Raw genomic sequence first — 20,987 nt, forward strand, 5'->3', positions numbered from 1 at the left:
AGACTATAGATATATTACAATTAATTTCACTAATTCTCTATGGGAGAATATTCAGATCATTTCCATGTTTTTGCTACTCTCAACAGGGCTTAGGATACCCTTTTATTTAAATGCACACATTTCTAATCATATCTAAGGATATGTCCTGAGAAGTGAAAATAATAGGTTGGATTGCTTTATTTATATAGTACTATATTAGTCAAGCAACAGAAACCGTTGCAGGAGCTTATTGCAAGGTATTGTACATCCCACAAATTTGTCAGGAGAGCTACAGCCACAGGCTTAGAAAATGGGCAGGAATGGAGGAAGGCTGTGCAGCCAGAGACACAGCCAAGACCATGCTACAAATCCAGTGCAGTGAGGATTCCTCTGCCATTGCCACTGAGGCTAAATGAGAGCTGTACTTGCTTTGCCACAACTGCTGGTTCTGGGCCTGGACATTGGACACTAGACACCGAAGCTGGCAACATTCCCTTAGAGCTCCTTGAAACTGGATGATGCACTGCAGCCAGAAAGAGTTCTGCTATCTGTCAGCTTGTCAGCATGACAGGCAACAAACACACAATCTTGGGTCGTCACATCTGAGTGCCCAAGCCTAGGGGCTAGCAATGAGTGTGCCAGGTGTATATACCTCCCATAGAGAGAGAGATAAGGCCTGCCTTCTTCAAAGATGTGCAAGGTGGGAGAGTCCACTCACTGTCAGTTTTATAGGCAAAAAATAGTACTTTAATATTATTTTAATTTGCACTTATTTATTTACTAGAGATGATGGACCTTTTGGATAGACCTATTTGTGGTTTGTGTTTTTTTCTTTTGTTAACTATCTAAAGATATCTTTTGATGACTTTTCTATCCAAATAATTAGCTTTCTATTGGGGCATTTATCTGTCTTTTTTTTTTTTTTTTTTTGGTTTGTCTTTTTTGTAAGTGCTCCTTTAACAGTACGAATATGAACACTTTAACAGCTATATATGTTTCATCTTTCCTCCAATTTGACCTTTAACCTCATTTAGGAATTTTTAAGTTTAGCCTGCAGAAGTTTGCCACTTTTAAATATATTTTTATTGATTTCAGAGAGGAAGGGAGATGGAGAGAGAGAAATATCAATGATGAGCGAGAATCATTGATTGGCTGCCTCCTGCACGCCCCCTATTGGGAACTGAGCCCTCAACCCGGACATATGCCCTTGACTGGGATCGACCGCAGGACCCTTCAGTTGGCAGACTGATGCTCTATCCACTGAGCCAAACCAGTTAGGGCAAAGTTTGCCACTTTTATAAAGTTAAGTCTATCACCCTTCCCCCATTATGTTTTCTTACTTTGCTTTTGAACTTTGGCTTTCCCTAATCAGGAGTCAGATGAACATTCACCTATATTTTCTGGCTAATCCAAGTAAATCTAATCTTCAGGTGACCTACATTGCAGAAGAGAGATCTACATTCTAGATTATGAGAGGAATCCAACAAAATTTAGTAGAGGCAACATAGGATTCACTTAGGAATAGTGGGGGCATAAGTGTTTCATTGCCTCCTCTTCACTCCATCAGTGAGAGAGGGATTCCTAAGAGCCTTGGGTCTAGGGGGCTGGCCAAACACCTGACACCAGACACTGGACTAATGAGATCAACAGCAATTTATTAATCACATGCAGCCTGCGGGAAGAGGACACGGAGTGGCATGCAGGGCCACCTTGGTGGTGGGGGGTGTTGCACTTGGGGACAGAGTGAACAAGCAGGGGCTGTGGGAGGTAAGCTTCCCCTGAGTCCAACAGAAGGATGTGATTGGCTTGTTTGAATAATTCTGTGAGCTGGCAGGGAACTGAAACCCCCTACTCAGGGATAGGCAGGCACTGTGCCCAGTTCCTTTGATAAGAAGGGTTGTTTGGCTAGGAGACCTTATCCACAAGAACAGAATAGGGAGGGGAACTTGCAGTTAGGCCATACAAGGACCTCTGGATTTTACAAGATATCAAGGGAGTACATAATATTGAACCGTAATTTTAATAGCACTTCAGGACATTGGTTGATGATGGGCTTCATTGGTTAGGAGCAGAGAAAATTCCAGGGGATAAACTCAGGTCCTGAGCAGAAGTTACTTTATCTTCAGAAATCAGAGATCTCAAAACAAAATGGCAGAAGGAAGACAAATTATCAAGGCAGGTTGGGAGTGTGAGGGTGGGCAAAATGGGTGAGGGGTGTCAAAAGGAACAAACTTCCAGTTATAAAATAAATAAATCTTGGGAATGTAATGTATAGTCTAGTGACTATCTACACCAGAGGTCCTCAAACTTTTTAAACAGGGGTCCAGTTTACTGTCCCTTAGACCTTCCACACATGTGCACTGCGGGCCCGGGACGCGTCGGCAGCGGCGGCAAAAACACCCGGCGGGCCGGATAAATGTTTTTGGTGGGCCGCATGTGGCCCATGGCCCATAGTTTGAGGACCCCTGATCTACACTAATAAAAGAGAAATATACAAATTTGTGTCACTCTGCTACGCCCACCAGCCAATCAGAGTGACTATGCAAATTAACCCAACAAAGATGGTTAATTTGCATATGCAGGCACGGAGTGAAGACTGAAGACTGAAGACTGAAGAGTGAAGACTGAACAGGCTTGGTTTCTCCTCTGTGGCCGGGGTCCCGGGTGCCGGGGGATAACCGGTGCCAGCAGCCAGGGAAAGGAAGGCCTATTGCGCAAATCTTCATGCAACGGGCTTCTAGTAGTTAATAATCCTGTATTACATATTTGAAAGTTGCCGGGAGAGTAGATCTTAAAAGTTCTCGTTACAAGAAAAACATTGTAACTACATGTAGTGGTGGATGTTAAGTAGAATTTATTATGATGATCCTTTTGCAATATATACAAATATCAAATCATTAGGTTGTATACCTGAAACTAACATAATGTTATCTGTCAATTATATTTCAATCGAATAAAAAGAGAGGAGAAAGGGAAAAATGACAGAATGGGAGTCAAAAGATTGTGCTAAGAAGGATCCCACCCATGGTACCACTCAGAAGACTGCTTATTGCCCCTCAACTCATCACCAGTGAATCAGTAATGGATACAGTGTGTACCTGTAACTTAACCTGCCTGCTACAAAAAGTAAGTTCCCTTCAGCCAATGCTGCATTGTGAGGAACGAGGAAGAGAGAGTGTATCCATGTTCCTGGTCTCTAGAGACCCACAGATGCTGTCACTCAGGTAATGTCAGCTTTAGAAAGCAGCCAGAGAAACTTCTGGGGGCTTCCCAGGGATGTTTCATCATAGTTTGACATAAGATGCTGGATGGTACTTTCCAAACAAGCCAGATGTATCTTGGACCCAGGTTTAGCAGCATATAGTACTAGGTCCCACAGTACTCACTTTTCATTAAGGTTTTAATGAGCACCTACCAAGCACCCAGAATTTTATATCAGGCTGCACAGGACAGAATCCCTTCCCTCAAGGAGTTTCTAATATCCTTGAGAAAATAATATAATTGATATGAAATGGCAAAGCAGAAAAGTATATTAATATGTTCCAAGAAGAAGAGTATAGAAAAAGAATGCTATAATGGAAGTCAGTATATTTTTCCTTGTACTGCTTACATTTATGCTTTAAACAACTTACTATGCAAAACATTATGTGGTGAGATGTTTTTGGTTAATTTTATTAAAGTTATTGGGGTGACATTGGTTAATAAGATTATATAAGTTTCAAGTATTTAATTTTATCATGCATTATCTGTATATTGCATTGTGTGTTCATCACCCAAAGTCAAGTTTCCTTCTGTCACCATATATTTGACTCCCTTTACTCTCCTCCACCATCTCCCTTCCCCTCTGGTATCCACCACCCTGTTGTCTGTGTCTATGAGTGGTTTTGTTTTGTTTGTTTTGTTTGTTGCTTTTTATTTTATATCCCATATATGAGTGAAATCATATGGTTCTTGTTTTTTTTGTTGTTTTTTTCTGGTGAGACACTTTCTTGACATATGAGCTGAATCTCTTATATACCCACAAACTAATAATGGCTAAATTTCTTACGTCTTTAGAGTGTGTTCATTTTAGTCCAAGTATGTACAAGCATCAGGTAAGGGGGGAGGGATACAGTAGAGAAGCCTCCTCATTCATCTCTTTTTTTCTAAATAAACTGACAACCCCTGAGCCAGGCAGGGTTCAGTATCTCCAGTTTTTCAGCCACCCTTGCTGTGGCCATCCTCCTTGCTCTCTTCCACCCCTACCCCAAGTCACTTCGGAGATACTCGAGGGCAATTAGAGGGATAAATTGGGGTTTGGTCATTTGGAAGATAAGTCATAGAAATCCAGAGGGTTTCAGACAAACTCCTGGCCAAAGGTAGAGTTTGAACTACACTGGGTAGGTTTCTGTCCTTGCTGTCCATAAAACTTGATCATATCAATGTTAGCCCAACAGTTTTGCCCCAATTCTATGTTATTCTTGGCCCCTAGATCAGTGTTGGCTGTCCCTCAGTCACCTGTGGGGATTTTAACTATATAAACCCAGGTCCTGTCCTCATAGATTCTGATTAAGAGCATCTGGATCTTGTCCTACAAAAATCCATTAGTGTCAAAGTTGAGATGAAGAACAGGCATTTACTTAATGTAAAGGGAAAACTTTAAATAATCATAACTGATCAATAATGTAATCATCCTTTCTGTGAACTCATTGTTCCTGGGAGTTTTCCAGTAAAGACCAAATTTATGAACAATTACTCCTCTTTCTCCATCATAAAACATAACTATACCTTAATGCACCTTTCCCACATCATCTCATTAATCTGCACAAATGTTTGTGGGATAGGTGTCATTATTATTCTCATTTTGCAAATGAGAGAAGTGAGATACAGGGAGTATAAATTATTTGCCTAAGATCGAATAGTCAAGAAAAGATGAAAGCAGGACTACTGTGGGGATAATTCCTGATATGCTACCCCATGTGGCCTCAATTTAAAGACATGTGCCGGCCCAAGGAGGTGGCTAAGAGACTAGGCTATTTGTCAGTTCATTCAGGGACCATTAGATCTCATGGGGATCAGAGTGGGACCAGATAGGGTCACCAGAGCCAGAGATTTGACTGCTGCAGATTTTTCTTTGCTAATCCCTCTTGCTTACTCATTTCGGGCCTTTGACCTCTGCTTGATAATCATGAAGGAAATAATTGCTACCATTTTCTAAAGGCTTCCAATGTGCTCAGTATTTTGTGAACTGAGTTATATGAACTCATTTAATCATGACAGCAACCCCAGCATAAAGATATTAGATCCATTTTACAGATGGAGAAACTGAATGTCTTGCCCAGGATCACATAGCAAGCCATGAGTCAAACTCAGGTGTATTTGTGGTCAAAACCTGTGCCTTACAAAGAGGTCTCTTCCTGGGGCAGTGTTGTCCTGAAGGGCAGGTAAGATCTATAGGGATTATTTGCACCCTTGGTGTCTCCCACTGTCTCTGTGTAGGCAAGTATGTAAGCCTGAGGGAGCCCTGTGAGGACTGTTTCAGCCCCAAAGATGACACTTCATTGGGGCATCTCCAATCAGAACAATTATTAGATATAAGAGACTCCAAGATTCTTTTTTTTAAAATTAAATCTTTATTGTTCAGATTATTACAGTTGTTCCTCTTTTTTTTCCCCCATAGCTCCCCTCCACCCGGTTCCCACCCCACCCTCTGCCCTTACCTCCTCCCCCGCGCGCCCGTCCTCATCCACAGATGTACGATTTTTGTCCAGTCTCTTCCTGCACCCGCCACACCCCTTTCCCCCCGAGAATTGTCACTCCACTCTCTTTCTGTGCCCCTGATTCTATTATATTCACCAGTTTATTCTGTTCATCAGATTTTTTATTCACTTGATTTTTAGATTTACTTGTTGATTGGTATGTACTTGTTGTTCATTATTTTTATCTACCTTTTTCTTCTTCTTCCTCTTCTTAAATAATACCTTTCAGCATTTCATATAATACTGGTTTGGTGGTGATGAACTCCTTTAGCTTTTCCTTATCTGTGAAGCTCTTTATCTGACCTTCAATTCTGAATGATAGCTTTGCTGGGTAAAGTAATCTTGGTTGTAGGTTCTTGCTAGTCATCACTTTGAATATTTCTTGCCACTCCCTTCTGGCCTGCATAGTTTCTGTTGAGAAATCAGCTGACAATCTTATGGGTACTCCCTTGTAGGTAACTAATTGTTTTTCTCTTGCTGCTTTTAAGATTCTCTCTTTGTCTTTTGCTCTTGGCATTTTAATTATGATGTGTCTTGGTGTGGTCCTCTTTGGATTCCTTTTGTTTGGGGTTCTCTGCGCTTCCTGGACTTGTAAGTCTATTTCTTTCACCAGGTAGGGGAAGTTTTCTGTCATTATTTCTTCAAATACGTTTTCAATACCTTGCTCTCTCTTCTTCTGGCACCCCTATAATTCGGATATTGGTTTGCTTGAAGTTGTCCCAGAGGCTCCTTACACTATCTTCATATTTTTGGATTCTTTTTTCTTTTTTCTTTTCCGGTTGGGTGTTTTTTACTTCTTCATATTTCAAATCTTTGACTTGATTCCTGTGATCCTCTAGTCCGCTGTTGTATCTCTGTATAATATTCTCTATTTCAGTCAGTGTATGCTTAATTTCTATTTGGTCCTTTTTCATATCCTTGAGGGTCTCACTAGATTTATTGAGGATCTCACTAAATTTATCGGTGGTTTCTAGAAAATTCTTGAAAAACCTTAAAAGTGTGGTTTTGAACTCTATATCCAGTAGTTTGCTTTCCTCTATTTCTGTCATTTGTGACCCGTTTCTTTGTCTCCGCATTTTGGCTGCTTCCCTGTGTTGATAGGGTGGCTTTGTGTGCTAGGTGTCCTATAGGGCTCAGTAGCTCAGCCTCCCCAATTACCTGAGGTGGACACTCTTGGTGCACCCCTTTGTGGGCTGCGTGCACAGTCTTGTTGTAGTTAAGCCTTGATTGTTGTAGGTATCACTGGGAGGAATTGACCTCCAGGCCAATTGTCTGTGAGAATCAGCTGTGTCTACAGTGGGAGAATTTCTGTGCTGGAGACACCCTTATAGGGAAAGACTTGCTTCAGTGGGGCTTTGGTGCTCACTGAGTCTGCCTCCTGAGTGTGTCCCTTATGGATCTGAGGAGTTGTAATCTGGATGATCCCACTCTGATCACTAGGTACATTGGCACTTGGATCTCTAAGAAGGTGCTAATTTAGCCTCTGTCTGAGGCTACCCAGCAGGAGCTATGGAGAGATCTGCAGATTTATCTTCTTTGTTTGGGATTTGGAGGTGCCCAGATGAGACCCAGCTGTGAAGCAATGCAAGCTGCTGTGGGGCCTTGGGCCTTCTTTTGGATGTTCAGGGTCTCTCTGACCCAGCTTCAGTTTGTTAGGTAATTTTAGATTGCAAAGGACCAGGTCATCCATATGCAAAAGCCTCTGCCACAGTTTGGGTGGGGCAGGTTCTCAGGGAATCAACAGGGCGGAGCAAACAGCTATGGCTGATCCTCAGCCCTACCCTAAGATGCCCCGGGTCTCAGTGTCCTGGTAATCGCTGCAAGCACCTCTGAGAGAAAGCCACCCTCGAGATCCGACCTTTGCCAGACAGTGCAGTTTCTCTCCGTATGAGTCTGGGTCCCCAGAGACTAGCCCGGAACTGGAGTTCAGAGCGGGATCGTGTGTCTCCCTCCAGATTGAAAAAGACAACCACGTCCTCAGTTGCCAGCCCTTTCTTCATGAGCCTCCACCTCTGTACCTCTGCACTTTACTTCCGCAGCTCCTCTGAGTCTCAGTGTGCTTTTCTCTTTCCTTCTAGTTGTAGAATTTCCACTCAGCCAGTCTTTCTGTGGTTCTGGATGATGTCCGTTTTGTCTTAGTTGTATTTTTGAAGTGGTTGTGCGAGGCAGCAATTTCAGGTGTTTACCTATGCCGCCATCTTGGTTTCTCTGACTCCAAGATTCTTGAAATTCAACTGGCTATTAGGCCCACAGCAGGTACAACATAAAAGGTACACACACACACACACACACACACACACACACACAAATATATGGTGTAGAAGATGTCAGGAACATGGGTTTTGGCCCTGTCAGCCACTCTACATTTCAGAGAAAAAATAGGCTGACTCAGGGCTTTTTGAGGGCATAGTTTTACTCTACAGATGAAGCAGTTTGCCAGACACTTAGATCTTGTAAAACACCTTGAAACCAACTCCTCTTTCCTCATCCTCCAGCCTCAAACCCTATTTGGCAGCTATGAACATCCTAAAGCCACATCCATATCACCAACCAGCTCCCCGAGGACCTGAGCTTCCCAGAGGGGCCTGGGGTTTGCAATGCTAGCATGGAGGCCCACAGGAGGCCACAAGCTCCTGCTCCTGGGTTCTCTAAAGACCACTGCCACCATTCAGGGCTCAGAACCACAGAAAAATCTAGACTTCCAAAGGGCATGCTTGTCTTCCCTTCTGCACTTGGGAGTACAGCCTAGTTCAGTGATGGTGAACCTATGACACGCGTGTCAGAGGTGACACGCGAACTCATTGTTTTGGTTGATTTTTCTTTGTTAAATGGCATTTAAATATATAAAATAAATATCAAAAATATAAGTCTTTGTTTTACTATGATTGCAAATATCAAAAAATTTCTATATGTGACACGGCACCAGAGTTAAGTTAGGGTTTTTCAAAATGCTGACACACCGAGCTCAAAAGGTTCGCCATCACTGGCCTAGCTGAAAGCATGAAATGCAAATTGTGTCCACTTTTGGTACTGAGAATCGTACTTTGAGTCCTGAAGGGTGCCTTTCAAAACTGAATGTGCCATCTGTGTAATCTTCTGGCTGTACCATCTCCAGGATACGGAGTCTGGAATTGCCCAGAGGTATTTAGGTGCTCTGGGGAGGGAATGCATGATGGCATGGGCCTCTTAGCAGGCAGCTGTTCTCAGGAAGTTGTTAGTTTGGCACATGACCTTGGACTCAGACAGACTTGAGTTTAGATCCTGACTCTGCCCTCCAGTAGCTGTGTGGTCATGGGAAGGTCACATGCTTTGCTGACCTTTGTTTCCTCCTCTGGAAAATGAGGGCACTAATGCCTGCTGTGCATTATATGCTAATGTATATTACCTGCTAATGAGCATTATGCATTTTCAGTAGGAAGATAATCAAAACAAAACAAGAAGCCACATTTGTCATTTATGCCTTATTGTAAATGAGTTTAATCAAAACCTTGTCAGGGAGTGAGTGATGGGGAAGTAGAAGAAGTCGTGGACTCTGAAGGTGAGGAACTCTGTCTCTCTCCAGCCTGTCTCCCAACAGAGAGTCCCTGGGCACCTGGGAGCAAAATCAGGTCACAGCTTGTTTATCTGAAGCAGATGGACTGATGACAACTCACCCCCACAACTGACACTTGGCACAACAATCTCACCCTAGACCTGAGTTCTCTTTACTGCTCTTCTTACCAAAAGACTTCTTACATCAGCTATGGAGGGATTTTTACCTGTTTGTCATTTTCAATAAAAAGCGACTCCAACAATGCAGTGTAAGGCTGATGTGTCCCAAGAAACAGACCTGTTCTCCGTCTGGTTTTGTTTTCTTTTATCGCTTTTGAAATCCAGCATTCCTCTTTTCGTTGCTGGTCTAGGATACAGGGCAATACTGGTTTCTCTCACGTGTATTATCTATTTGGAGTTGATTGAAAAAAAAATAAAGCTGGCTAAAAGAAGGGTCAGGCTAGTTCTAAAGATAATTTCAACAGAAATAAAAGGGTGACACATAAACCAGGGTGGTTTCCATATACCAAATATTGACTTCTGAGAAGCTGTTTGAATGTGAGTGTGGGGCAGTGCCTGCAACCTCTCAATGGAAGCAGCATGTAAATGTGGTCGAATAGAACAGAGCTGGAATGTCCCCACAGTGTCAGGGATAGTGTTCCCAGGCAGGGCCAAACTGTGAATTACCAAGAGTTTGTCTCCAGCCCTTTGTTTCCATGTCCAGCTGGGAAACTCGGACTGCCCCCTCACTAAAGGCACCATTGTTGCTTCCCACCTCAGCCTGTCCAAGTAGCCAACTTATTTCCACCCCATTGATCCAAGTCCTGATCCTGCTTTTAAAACGAATGGTTTAAATATGTGACTTCTTTCTATGTAAAGTATTTGGATTTTCATGAGGGCCTTCTGCTGAAACCAAACAAATCACTCTAATGGTGGGGAGTCAGGCAGTAGGATAGATACTTCAGAGTAGATTGTCCTTCAGTTTCCTTCAAGTCCTGCACAGAGGCAGCTGTCTGCTCTGGCTTGGTAGGACTGGCGCAGTTACAGATCTTTGCTGTGGAGTAAAGGTAGGTCAAAGGGCAGAAGTGCACCACATGGAACTGAGAATAGAAAACAGCACATGGAGATGGTATTTTGTCCATGGATTGGGGATTACTATCCTAAGCAGCCAGGAAAGTTTTACACAATAAAACAAATGGGTTCTGCACTTTTAACTTTTAAATAAACATGGAGGATTTATTTCTAGCCATAATATAAATTGGTGATGTGGAAAGTTATGAAAAAAGAATGCATGCTAAGACTTCAGCCCTCCTGGTTTCTGTCAGCATGCGGTGTGCTTAAATAACACTGATTTCTACATAACTTTTATACTATATTTGTAAGGTATTTTACTTTAAGAATCACCCCCCCCCCTTTAAAAAAAAAGGTACTGTTAATATGAACGAAAGTTTATGGAAATAACATGAGTAAACCAAGGGATAAGTTTATGGAAACTAACATGAGTAAACCAAGGGATGGATGGAGATTATATATATATATATATATATATATATATATATATATATATATTTGCATTTGAGCTTTTGCCTTGCTGTATTTGTGGTTAAAATTACAACTGAATATTATGACCCAAGATATCCATTCCTAAAATATACCATGGAATAGTGGCTTTCCAATCTGTTTTGACTTTGACCTTCAGTAATAAATCTATTTTACCATGTGACCCATGGTAAATGAAATGAAAGTTTCACAAAACAAAGCTTACACTTGTTATATGAAATATACCCTAGTGTTTTCCATTCTATTCTTTTTTATTTTTTTCTTCCTTTTTTTTAAAAAAAATATTTTATTGATTTTAGAGAGGGAGGGAGGGAGAGGGATAGAGAGAAATATTGATGAGTGAGAAACATTATTGGTTGGCTGCCTCTTACATGCCCCCACTGGGAATGTGCCCTGACCAGGAATTGAACCAGTAACTTCTTGGCTCATGAGTAAACACTCAACCACTGAACCACACAGGCTGAGCTCTTTCTTCCTGTTTTTTCTTTTTTTAATTGATATTACTACTTACCAGCAAGTTGGGACCTACAGATTGGAAAACATTGCCTTAGAGAAACTCTTGTGTACATATATATATAAATGTCCACAGCAGCATTGTTTGAAATAGCAAAAAAGTGGGAAATGCATATGGCTAATGGTAAACATGTGTGTAAGGTAACTGTAGGGGTATAACTTGCACTGGGTACTAGGAAAGGACTTTCTTAGGAAATGACATTTAAATTTAGACTAGAAGGCAAAGCCTGGCAAAAAGTGTTGTACACTGAACAGACCTTGAATAAGCAAAGAACTTGGAACCTTCAAGGAACTAAAGGAGGTTAATGTTGTTGGGGTACAGTGAGCCAAGGGAAGATACATGTGATGAGATTGGGATGGTAGGCGGGAGATAAATTACACAATACTTTGAAGGCAATATTAAAGATAGCAGATTTTTATCCAGGTGCAATGGGTTGCCATTGAAGCATTTGCTTCAATGTGATTAATCTTTTCAACCATTGCCCTGGTTCCTATATGAAGAATGAATTTTAAAAAAGATGAAGGGAAACCAGTTAAGAAACTATTGTAAGAGCCTTTGGTGGTTTGGATTTGGTTAGAGTGTAAACAAAGAGAAATGGATCCATGCAGGTAGTAGTTTACAGGTATAATCTATAGGACTTGGTGGTGGCTTATTTGGGATTTAATCTGGGGTTAAAGGAAAGAGATGAGATTGAAGGTAAAGAATATGTCAAGGATTCCAGCAAGTACATTGGGTAGATGAAGATATTACTTATTGGTGGAGAACACCAAAGGAGGAGCACATTTGAGTGGATACAGATTTTGGTTTTGTAAGACTTAAGTTAGAGGTATCTGTGAGGCATTTGAATATTGAAGTCAAGGCAGCAACTATCTATGCAAATCTGGAGCTAATCAAGGAGATCAGACTGGAGATACACATTGAGAGTCGGTGGCCAAAACAGATGAGACCAGTCTGGGAAGACAGAACAGAATAGAAAAGAGGAGAGAGACCACAGTAGAGCCATGGGGAGGCTTGGCTTTCAGAAATGCCTTGAGAAGGAGGAACCAGGCCAGGAGTCTAGGCACACGGTGGACAGTAAGCCAGGAGTGTGTGCTCTCATAGGAGCCAAAAGAATTGGTCAGTAGTCAACAATGTCAAATGCTGCTAAGAAGTTAGATATGATGAGACTGAGAAGTGTCTTTCGGATTTAGTAGCATGAATGTCACAGTGACCTTAGTAAGAACTGTTTTTATAGATTGGTGGGAGTAGAAGAATGCAAGGAAGAGACAGGGAGTGAAAATAACTCCTGTGAATCTTGCCTGGGAATACAGGCAGAGGAGAATGCATCATCAAGGGAGGCATTTTTGTTGGTTGTTTGTTTGAGGGTAGGAGACATAAGAGATGTTTGAATGGAGTTTGGAAGGTATGACTGGAGAATAAGAGGCTAAAGAGGCAAAACTGAGAAGATAACCACCAGAGCAACGTCCTCAGTTGGAAGGAAGGCCATGTGTGGCAGAATGACCTTCAATCTGTGGCGGGATGTCTCCTCTATTGGGACAAAAGGAGAGAAAGGGGGCTTGTCGGTGGCAAGTTCCTGTCTGATGAATGTGATATTATTCACTGTTAGATGAGTTAAGAAGGTGAGTCAGTACGGATGCTTTAGCTGCAAGTAACAGAATATCCAACCAAAACTGGCTTAAACAAATAAAGTTTTATTTGTTCTTCCTGAATGTGAAGTTCAGGGGTGAGCATTCCAGGGATGGATCAGTAGGTCAGCAACATCATCCTTTCCATCCTTCCATCCCATCCTCCTCCCTGCGACAATGATGCCTCCCCCAAGGATGTAGAATGGCTGCATCTGTAAAAAGAGTTGCATTCTCGCCCTGACCGGTTTGGCTCAGTGGATGGAGCGTCGGCCTGTGTACTCAAGGATCCCAGGTTTGATTCTGGTCGGGGGCACATCCCCAGTGGGGAGTGTGCAGGAGGCAGCTGATCAATGTTTCTCTCTCATCGATGTTTCTAACTCTCTATCCCTCTCCCTTCCTCTCTGTAAAAATCAATAAAATATTTTTTTAAAAAGAGTTGCATTCTCACAAGGAAATATAACAAAAAGGGAAAGGAGATTCTTCTCTAAGGAAACCCTCTGCCACATTCCTCTGAGGCCTCACTGGCTAGGACTTGGTCACATGCCCACCCCTAGATCAATCACTGGCAAAGGGGAGCAGGAATACTATGATTGGCTTACAGTAGTAATATCTAGCTATTTTGCTTAGGACTCTCTAGAAAAATTTTGAAAATTAGCTACCTCCATTCATATGTTTGACATCTAAACATTTTCACCCAGTTTAAATGGTTAATAAAAATGTAATTTCTGCTATAATATAAAATTGCTATTAAATAATAAAACTCATCATTCTTTCAAATGCATCTAGTGGAACACAAATACAATAATGTTTAATACTATTATTAATAAAACACGGCCAACTTCTTCTTTAGCAGTTGGACATTTCATCAGTCATATTTTTATTCTATTCCTATCATAGAATTTTATCCTAATACAATATGTTTACACTTCAAAGTCTTTAAGTGGTCACTCTGTCACATGTCCCTGCAGTAACAGAGTGACACTTCATGCTTATGGATGAAATTTTACTATTTTAAAAATTGAGCCGAAACCGGTTTGGCTCAGTGGATAGAGCATCGGCCTGCGGACTGAAAGGTCCCAGGTTTGATTCCGGTCAAGGGCATGTACCTGGGTTGCGGGCACATCCCCAGTAGGAGATGTGCAGGAGGCAGCTGATCGATGTTTCTCTCTCATCGATGTTTCTAACTCTCTATCTCTCTCCCTTCTCTGTAAAAAATCAATAAAATATATTTTTAAAAAATAGATAAAAATTGAATAAATGAGCTCAAAATGTTAAAACAGTTTTCTGGATTGAGTTATCATTACAATTAGAATAGCATAGATTAGCCCAACTGGCATGACTCAGCGGTTGAGTGTTGACCTATGAACCAGGAGGTCATGATTCGATTTCTGGTCAAGGCATATGCCCAGGTTGTGGGCTCGATCCTCAATGTGGGGCATGCAGGAGGCAGCTGATCAAAGATTCTCTCTCATCATTGATGTTTCTATCTCTCACTCTCTCTTCCTCTTCGTGACCCACAGGTTGAGAACCGCTGACTTAGAACATCATAGGTTACATCAGTGTAAAACACCACACAGTAAGACGTATGAAAGGTGAATGTATTAATTTCTCCCATAAACTCAAAGAAGGGTAATCGCAAAAGGGGTGGGGGGGGGGTGAGAACAAAGGAACTGGAGGGCATGTTCAAGTGGATCAGTTCAGAAAAATTTACAGAAGGTGGTTGAGGATCTGTATTCATACTTTCCTGGAAAGTCTTAGAGTTTGCCTAAAGGTTTACATAACACAGGTTAAAAACGGATGGTTTAGCCCAAATGTGTTGCCATCTCACTGATACAAAATTCAGATTCTGTAAGCACAGACAAACCTACAATGTCTGTAATAGGTGTTCTTCTGAGAGTGAGAGGGACAGGGTTCCAGAGAAATAGTTGCAGAGAATGGGAACTCACGCTTTCTAGAGAATAAAAGTAAAATTGCTGGGTCATGTAGACCACTTGCTGAAATCTGTAATTGAGATTTTATTGCAGTACCAATCTGGATTGCTTTTATTATATTTATGACAACACTTAGTTGCTGAGGAACCGACACTACGGAATTCATTGCATTTAAACTATTCAAAAAATAAATAAATAAAGGAGAACATGGTTGAAAGAAGACATCCTTTGAATGGGGAAAGCCTGACAGTTTGTAGGCAAGGGAGGAAAGCATTCAGAGAGAGAAAGAAGTGGTAGAAGTCTCATTTGCTGCTGGGTTTTTAGCACTTAGGACAGTGGTTCTCAACCTGTGGGTCACGACCCCTTTGGGGGTCAAACGACCCTTTCACAGGGGTCGCCTAAGACCATCGGAAAACACATATATAATTACATATTGTTTTTGTGATGAATCACTATGCTTTAATTATGTTCAATTTGTAACAATGAAATTGGGGGTCACCACAGCATGAGGAACTAACTGTATTAAAGGGTCGCGGCATTAGGAAGGTTGAGAACCACTGACTTAGGATAAAAGGAATGAAGGAAAGAAGGGGAAGGAGCAAAAAGGAGAGAGAGAGAAAGAGAATGAAGCAAGAAAACAAAGATATACAGATTTACAAAGTCTGATGGAAAGAAGAGTAGATTGCATTGATGTCAGGCACCTATTGTTTGTTGTTGTTGTTCCTATCAGTTGAATTAGTTTCTTTCTTTGGTAGCCACACCCTGTTACTGTCATGGATGATCATGGCCCTAATCAGAGATTTTGAAGACTGTCCTCCCATGACTGCACATTTTCTGTTTTGTTTTTCTTTTTTCCATTGATTTTCCAATAGGCACATGGCCTGATTCTCAGTCCAGTCCAGCTCAGCCTGCAGTCCATGAACTAAGTGTAATGCATTCTAATTTGCTCAGCTGTTATGCTGCTATTCTTTGAGTGGGGCCAATAGATCTGACCTGCTGCCATCCACATGATTGTGGTTGGGCTTCTTGTAATCTCTGGCTCTCATTTTGAAGTCTGGCAAGGTCTAAAGGTGTAATAGATACAGGAAGAAAAGGCAGCTACGTGGTTCAGGAAGCGATTACCCCCAAGACTTTGATCTCTTTGCACAGTGTTCCGCACAAAGGCAAGGGGTAGTCGTTGGTCTCAGTTGCTCCTTTCCAGATCCTCTTATGCAGTTCAAGAAAACCAAGACTGAAAAAAAGTGCGCTTTTCTCCCTAACTCACTTTCACCGAAACAATCATAAGAAAGATTTAATTACATGACAATGAACAGCGAGAACATAGAGCGTCACTCCTTTTGTGGCAGACTTTTCATTTGCCAGCAGTTCGATGTCTGATGCTCCTAGAAAGATCTCTTTAAAGAATAAAAGATGCCCCGCATTTGAGAATCTGTGAGTTCCCTGTTAACTTGACCAATGTCCTACCGACTGTGACATGGAACAAGGAACAATAGGGCAAGCTAAAAACGATCCCTGAAAACTGCTGAGCACTGCTAAAAGACATGACAAGGGCTATGAACAAGCAGTGGAGATATGAAAATGGGTAGTAAAATTAAAATATGTGTCATTTGGCTCAACAATTCTTTTCTTGGGAAATTAATGCTTTGGGTACAATTAGTACAAGGATACTGTATAATAGAAAGAGACTACAATGACCTAAATATCCATCAACTAGATTTGTTGAATAAAGTATGGTATAGAAAATAAAGTGGATTGCTATGGAGCTGTTAGTAAAGATGATGGAGTGCTACATTTACTGACACAAATAGGTGCCCATAACTTTCTGTTAAGTAAAAATGCTGATGGTAGAAGAGTGTGATAAAATCTGGACAAGACCTGCTACAATGTGGCAGGGTGAAGGAGAAGCTCACCTTCCTCTTTTTCTGTATCATTAGTTTTTTACAATAAGCACTCATTGCTTTTATAATCAGTAGAACCACAAAAACTGTTTCATCGCAACCCCCATAAAACACAAAGAAATATGAAGTATTTGTGTGAGCTAGTAAGAACTGACATGAAAGGTAACGCTATTGACCCTTCCCCAATTTCCCCCCTGGTGTTGGAATTCAAGATCAGCATCACTCTGGCAGTGACACTAAAGGTTTAATGTTTCAAGAACTTTGTTGAAGAAATTCACAGGCCTGAGGATTTAAGGAAAACCTAAAAAGCTGTCTTCTTTTATGGTGTTGTGTCTTTACTAGTATGTTTGCATGCCCTTAGACATAGCTTCTCATGCACCTTTTCCAATGAACCTCGGAGCCTCTAGGTCAGTGGTTCTCAACCTGTGGGTCGCGACCCCTTTGGGGGTCAAACGACCCTTTCACAGGGCTCGCCTAAGAACATCGGAAAACACATATATAATAACATATTGTTTTTGTGATTAATCACTATGCTTTAATTATGTTCAACTTGTAACAATAAAATTGGGGGTCACCACAACATGAGGAACTGTATTAAAGGGTTTTGGCATTAGGAAGGTTGAGAACCACTGCTCTAGGAGAATGTCAAGGGTGTGGCCTCTTTTCACATTCCTGCCCTCCCTACTTGATCTCCAGAGGAAGTCCTCCTCTTGGAATGTGTACCCAGCACCAGCCCTGGGAAACTTTCCAGTAGAAGAAGCTCTCCCCACCTCTTCTCCAGGGACTCGCTTACTCTTTCACCCTCCCTTCTCACCACCCTCTGTCACCTGAGGCTACTCTCCAACTGCCTGTTTTTGTCAATTGTGGTCTTCAGAACATTTTAGTGATAAGTGTCAAAGTCTTAAAAATGTTTATACCCTTTGAACAACAGCAATTCCACTTAAAATTTATGAGGGAAATAATCAGGGATATTGGCCAAAAGTTTATCTGCAATGATACTCATTGAACATTTCTCATAATAGAGAAAAATAGAACAAAGCAAGGGATTAGGTAAATAGATTTTGTTTTTTGTTTTTACATATGAAGGGATAATATGCAGTCATTAAAATGATGTTTTAGTCCAACTGGTATAGCTCAGTGGTTGAGTGTTGACCTATGAACTAGGAAGTCATGGATCAATTCCCGGTCAGGGCACGTGCCCAGGGTTGAGGGCTTGATCCCCAGTGTGGGGCATGCAGAAGGCAGCCAATTAATGATTCTCTCTCATCATTGATGTTTCTATCTCTCTCTCCCTCTCCCTTCCTCTCTGAAATCAATAAAAATATATTTTTTAAAAATATGTTTTAGGAGACTATATAATGCTATGGAAAACTGCTCACAGTATATTAAATGAGAACATTAGTTTATAAAACAGTGCAATACCAATATTTTTAATATGAATTTTTAAAGGTTGGAAAGACATACTTTAAATTCTTAACAGATGTTTATTTCTAAGCGATTAAATTGAAGATTATTTTATTTTTCTTCTTTAAAAATTTTCTTTATTTTCTATAGAGATCATGATCATTTTCATTGAAATGTTAATTGAGGTCGTTGTGTACTACAATGGTAAAAAATAATACAGAGATCCCTTACCCTTTACCCTTTCCCCCTCAATGGTAACCTCTTGCAAAGCTGTAGTAAATATTACAACCAGGATATTGACATTGATACAATTCACTGATCTTGTACAGTTTCTTATCTTATAGTACTCATTTGTGTGTGAGTGCTTAATTCTATACAATTTTATCACACTTACAGGTTTGTGTATCCATCATCACAAGCAAGATACAGCTCCTTCACCATAGAAGCATCCCTCCTGTTCTCTTCTATACCCACACCTACCTCCTTTCCCTCCACCCTTCCTTCCTGATCCTTAACCCTGGAAACTACCAATCTGTTCCCTATTTCTAAAATTTTATATTAATAGGTTAAATAAATGTTTAAATTTAACTAATTTAAAATATGGAATATTGAATATATAGAATATTAAATGTTCAAAATGTTAAAATATATTAAAGATTGGAATGTTAACATTTAAGTGTTAAATAAATAGAATAATACAGTAAGTAACATTTTAGGACTGTTTTTTTAAAACTCAGCATAATTCCCTGGAGAGTAATCCAAGCTGTTGCATGTATCAATAGTTTCTCTCTCTCTCTCTCTCTCTCTCTCTCTCTCTCTCTCTCTCTCTCTCCCTCTCTCTCTTCTGACTAGTATTTTATGGTATGGCTGTGGCACAGTTTCCTTAACCATTCAGCTGTTGAAGGGCCTCTGGGCTGTTTACAGTTGTGACTATTTTGAATAAAGCTGCTATGAACATTTGTGCACCGGTTTTCATTTGGACATAAGTACTCATTTCTCTGGGATAAATGCCCAAGAGTGCAGTCACTACACTTTATGGTATTTGTGTGTTTACTAGTAGTTTTTGCAGAAACTACCAAACTGTTTCCAGAGGGGCTGTACCACTTTATATTTTCACCAACAATGTAACAGTGACCCAGTTTCTCGCCATTCCTTGCCAAGTGTTTAGTGCCGTCACTAACTTTTATTCACCATTTTGATAGGTGTATAGTGATATCTCATTGTGGTTTAAATTTGAATTTACCTGATAGCTAATAATGGCAAGCATCTTTTCATGTGCTTATTTACCATCTGCATTGAAATATCTGTTTATGACTCTGACACATTTTCAATTATTTGGGGTTTTTTTAGTATTGAGTTTTTATTTTTTATAATATTATAGTTACAGTCCTTTATTAGATATGTGGCACACAAATATTTTCTCTAAGTCAGTAGTTTGTCTGTTTATCCTGTTCACCTGGATTTTACAGAGCAAAGGTCTATTTTGTTTTTGTTTTTTAGCCTATGAATGTCCACTTGATTTTAAAACTTGTTCAAAGAGCATTTGAGGAACTGGGTATTTTAAAAAATATATATTTTATTGATTTTTTACAGAGAGGAAGGGAGAGGGATAGGGAATTAGAAACATCGATGAGAGAGAAACATTGATCAGCTGCTTCCTGCACACCCCCTACTGAGGATGTGCCCACAACTAAAGTACATGCTCTTGACCAGAATCAAACCTGGGACCCTTCAGTCTGCAGGCCGATGCTCTATCCACTGAGCCAAACCGGTTAGGGCGGAACTGGGTATTTTTGACAGCACTAGTGTAAGATTGCTGCGTTATATACAGAACTTGTAAATGTCCAAAGATCCATACTCTTGACAATGGGGCTATCTTTTGCACCGGTTACAAATTATTTGTATTTATATCAGACAAGAATCTATAAGTTCACCACCACTCCTACAGAGTTGCAAATATCCTACACAATAGAAAGTCAAGCTCAAAAAAAAAAAAAAAAAAAAGTCAAGCTCCGATGATTACATTGCTGAGTAATCATTTCTTTTGCTTCTTCCCAAGTTTAGTAGTGTGCCAGGAACACAAAACTAAACTCGAGGCAGTGAGAATTCTCAGGTCTTGAGCTTTAAATTATAGCTTTCAAATGTACAGGTAACAACACAACTTCTGGTTCATGGTAGAATGTTTAGTTTGGGGGAGACCATTCTTGCTTCCCAATCAACTGAACGAATTGCTAGGTAGTTTGCGTTCCAAGTGAGTTTGAGGAAGGCTTGGTAGGCTTAACTTAAATCTTCCTGGGCAGCAATTTATAACCAGGCAACTAAGTCAGGTGGCCTCATTGGTCATGGCCAAATGCAGTGACAACTCTCTACTCTTCACTACTCAGGGATTAGAGGTTCCATTTAAAATTGTTGGAGTCCTGCCAACAGGCTAATAGTGCCCGGAATGCTTTCTTCTTCGTCTCAGAGCACATTCATGGGCCACCAAACCCTGTGGGGACTGGCCAGTGACTAAGCATGCCGGTGTTCATGGCTCTTCATGGCCGTGTTAGACAACCCTAATTTGGATCCAGAAGCAGCAACCTTGACTTCTCTGCTGGCAGGAGAAAGTTCTGGTATGAACTAAAGAAAGGACTCTTTTTCCTGGTGCACTAGCATCCAGAACCTGCAGAGAGCTCTCGTTTCCACTGCTCAGAGCCTTTCAAAGACACGGCTCCTGAGGGTTTGTTACAACCTTGCTTTGAGGCATTCAAAAGGGCACATTTATTCATTCAATAGTGCTTCTGAACCACACTCCTGGATAACCCAAT

Source organism: Myotis nattereri, assembly GCF_964212035.1.
Source record: "Myotis nattereri genome assembly, chromosome: 1".
Lineage (NCBI taxonomy): Eukaryota > Metazoa > Chordata > Mammalia > Chiroptera > Vespertilionidae > Myotis > Myotis nattereri.